Below are 4,689 nucleotides of genomic sequence, written 5' to 3'. Positions count from 1 at the left end.
TGGATATTAAGGAATTCATAGCACTTTTCTTTTTAGATTTTTAAATTATTATTATGACTTATTCACATTACGTCCTGATTGTAATCTCCTCCCGCTTATCTTCCTTTTTTCACTCTTTCTCGCTTTTCCATTCTATTCCTCTCCCCATGACCACTGACAGGTGGGCGCCTCCTCTGCCACCATCTGACCACAGCCTATCAGGTTTCATCTGGGTAGTTCTGACAGGACCTCTCCCCTAAAGGGCAGTGATTAAACCGAGGGCCCCAGAGTTTTTGTCAGAGGCAACTTCAAACCCTTTCCCCTCCCCATGTGGAGAATGAGCTGTACATTGGCCACATCTGAACAGGAGGTCTAGGTGCTCTGCTTTCCATGTCTTTGGTTGGTGCATCAGTTTGTACGGGCCCCACTGGTTCCAGATCCTCCAGCCTTGGTGTCTCCTTGTTGAGTTCCTGACAGTCTCCACCCCCTCATCTCTCCATCCCTCAACTCTTGCATACAATTCTCAGCTTTTCACCCAGAGTCCTGCTGCATGTCCCGGTATCTGTCCTGATTCCCTCACTGAGTCGAGTTTCTCAGAGGACATCTATGCTGGACTAATATCCATTTATAAGTGAACATATACCATGCATGTAAGGAATATTCATGAAGGTCCATCAGAGAAAAATTGGTAGTAATCTTAGCATAAGCAAATAATGCATAGCCGATAAGAATACAAACGGGCCTAAGAGTAACCGTTAAATGATTTCCTGGGGAAAAAGCAATAAGGACTACTATAAGCATCATGTCAACATGTGGAGACCTCAAACAGATATGTGAGCTTAGAAAAATAAAACCTCCTAATTCAAAAGATAACTTGTAGAGGACATACTCCTAGAAGACAATGAGTTCTAACACTTCAAAGATTGGAGTAGAAATCAATTCCCAGAGAAAAATCAGTTACCTGTGAATATGAACCTAGCCTGTGTGTTTACATGTAGCCTGTGGGTCAAGTATGTTTATATGCAGTCAAGGACAGCTTTGAATGTGATCCAACACCATCAAATAAACTTAAATGCTATGAGAGCTTATTTTATATTTTTGTTTTACTTTGTAATTTGAATGCATGGTCCCAGAGTATGACCGTGTATACAGCGTGGTATCACAATGCCAAAAGGCTGGGGATGTCTTTCAGGGAAATCTGATATTAGCAGGATTAAGCTAAGTGCACCCTAATGTGATCATTCTAAGAGTGTTGAAGTGCTCAGACTCCTGGTTTGCGTGTGAATTCTCATGTAAAGAAAGAAAACAAGGAAGAAGAAATAAATACAAGTCAGGACATAAATAACTGAAAATAGATGTTAACACAGAAGTGACACCTCCTCTACTACTGATGGCTGGTGTGATACTCCTCTAATTACCCTGCTGCAAATGTGTCCTTTCCTTTTAAATTTTCTGCCACGATGGCTAAACCCAAGGATGGTTTATAGCACCTCTAATAGGGAAGTATATTTTGGACTAGAATCTGTTGAGTTTCTATCAATACCTGTCATTACATTATTCGGTTTTATTGAGTTCAATTGCATTCTTGGGTGATGTGTCCCACCCACACTAACAAGAGGATTGTTTACAGAGAGGAAAGTAAACATTTTTTCTTAATGAAATGCATTAAAGAATTAACTATATGTCAGTCTATTTTACAGAAGTGGTGTCTCGAAGCCCAGTTAAAATTGGTTTATAGAGTCCCCAAATGCTGGAACACATTAGGAGGTAATCAAATTACATGTTGCCTGCTGAGTCTGGTGAGACCTGGTCAGTAGTTTAAAAGAACTCTTCCAGCAGTTCAGTCAGCTTACTAGTACTTGGGTTACTCTAATTGAAACAACCTTGCTGACTATTAATCCAAATGAGCATCACATTCCTATTTCTGCTTCATTTGATACCAAGACTAAGAAGAAGCCACTTATAAAAATGAGCTTCATTATAATATTGCCCTCAAGTGTCAAAATAATGAGAATTTATTATAGGTGAATATTATAATGATGCAATTTTAAAATTAGTTGTCTGCTGGGTTGGATTATTAGTGTGACCTGAACAGTAAAACTATAAAAATTCCTATGATATAATAAATCCCAATATGACAGTTCCAAATGATAACTCCATGGAATTCAAGCCTACTATATGTACTACGGAAAAACTCACTCCTTTTTGTGTAGGTAGAAAGTCACTTAGCTATGGCTGCTAGACGGAGAGCAATCCCATACCTAGGTATTCACATCAATATATAGTCTTCCCCACCCTGTTCTAGCATTGCTCTGTGCTCTGCACAGCATAAAGGGTGGCATGCCACTTTTAGGATCAGGATCACTCTCATGGATGAGTCTTCCTGGGGGAAAGAGGGTTCTAAATGCTGAGGATGTGAGGTATGCTAAAGGGAGATCAAGTAACCAAGATGAATGGCCAGGCAAATACTTCATGTTACCTCAACATAAATTTGGAGATCATTTTGTTTGATGCAGTAGATACTTAAATTTTTATTTTGGCACTTAGAGTGATATAGTACACTATTAAAAAATGAGAATGTGAAAATAACTTTGGAACCAAAGAATGAGGAAGTAGTTGCAAAGCTAGAAAAGTGATAAGCATTTTGAGATGAATCCTTATTAAAAATTAAAGAGCCTAAACAATAAGGCTGGAAAGGAATGGCAATGCATCCTGTTAGTAAATGTAGCCTAGTGACAGTATTGGCTGATGATTGACAAAATATATGTTCAAAGAGATATGGGACTTGGGGCTGGGGAGATTTTCTAGTTAAAGTGCCAAAATTAGTCTCTTGCTTTCTATTTGTTGCAGAACAGATAATTTAATAAGATATACAAATTACTCAGTAATCAGGGGCCAATGTTATAGAAATGATAAATATTTTATAAAGATGTAAGATCATTAAATTATAAAAGAAACAAAAAAATATGTTTATACTTCCATTGAGACTTCTGTGTGTGTATTAGGTTTCTTCTCCTCTCATATGGATACCCATCATATTAGATGGGTTCAACTTCATTTTCATAGATATGGAAAAACAATACTTTTTATCCCCTAAAAGTTTGCATTTAAGTAATTAGATTTAACGACTTGAGCATAGCTTTGCTAGGCCTAATTCAACCTAAAACAAAGACGTTTTCCAGTGTCATTTCACCTATTTCATTAACTATATTGGCTAAATCAAAAGTAAAATTTTCATCATATCTTACTTAATAAATAGGTAAAATTACATATAACATACTTGGTCAAAAACACCATTACATTTATAAATGTCATGATCAATTAGGACTTACCCCAGTTTGCTTTCTACTACTGTGAAAAAAACAAAGCTGATCAAAAGTGACTTGAGGAGAAAATAGTTAATTACATTTATAGGATAAAATCCCTTATTAAGAGAAGGAAAGGTAGGAACTCTAGGAAGAACATGGGAGCAGTAAGCCAAGTAGAGACAATGGATGAAAGATCTGCTCAGTGACTTGTCCTCCATAACTTGCCCAGCTTGCCTTGTAATGCAATCCAGGTACACTTGCCCATGGATAGCATTGTTTACAGTGGGATGGATCCTCTTACATCAATCATCTATCAAGAAAACATCCAACTGGTATGCCCACCATACCATGCCAATGAAAACCATTCCTTATTTAAGGTTCCCTCTTCCCAGATTTTGTTAGTTTATGTCAAGTGGGTATCCCCTTCTATCTTGTGGGTCTCAAAGCTATCAAGCCTCCGAGTTGTTTTATGTGTCTTTTAGTATTATTTTTAAAAATGACAACTTGGTTATGGAATTAGTTCCAATTCTCTACTCCCATAACAATATGTGTAATATTTTAAGATAAACCCTATATCTAAATATTTTAGGAAAATATATTAAATATATCATTTTATGTAAGTCTTATTTATGCATATTTGTGTGTTTCTGTACACATGTGTGCCACATTTGTGCTGGTGCTCATAGAGGATAAAAGAAGGCATCAAGTACACATGATCTAAAGTTGCAGGTGGGTTTCAATCCCTTAACATGTGTGCTGTGAATGAAACACAGGTTCTCTGAAATTTAAAAAAAAATGGTCTTAAATTCTGAACCATCTCTCCAAACATAGACTTTCTTAAGAATCAGCACAGGACTTATTATTTAACTTTGAATATGTTATTGCTGAATTGAGGTAGCAAAGAACTTCTGAATTTTTGTGATGAGTATAGAAGTTTATTTTTAAACCATGAGAGGGTATGGGAAGTAAGATAGACCTTAGATGCAGCATGTATATATTTAAAAGTCACGCTAGACACCATCATTTCCAGTCAAAAAAAGGCCAGAGGAACAGTCAAAGCTCACGACAAATGCTGTGTAACTGACTGTAGGAAACTACAACACCAATCATAAAAATGTTACTATTATCCATTTCCTGTAAAAAGTCACTCAACTCCACAAGCTACAAGGAAGTCTTGTTTACAATATTAGTTATGCCCCAATAACTTTCATCAGAGAGAAAAAAGTAAAACACAGAAGGTATAAGTAATCTAAAACGGATGACTTTATGTATAAAAACTAATTATCTTAGTCCATTCAATAACATAATCCAATATAAATTCATTTCAATGTTTAATATTCAACTAGACCTCTCTTTAAACATTTGTAATGAAAACATAATAACTCTTTGTAACCTCTGAGAA

The sequence above is a fragment of the Acomys russatus genome, chromosome 13 (assembly GCF_903995435.1).
Source record: "Acomys russatus chromosome 13, mAcoRus1.1, whole genome shotgun sequence".
In the NCBI taxonomy this organism is placed as follows: Eukaryota; Metazoa; Chordata; class Mammalia; order Rodentia; family Muridae; genus Acomys; species Acomys russatus.
The sequence above is the reverse complement of the archived record's forward strand: the minus strand, read 5'-3'. Positions refer to the sequence as shown.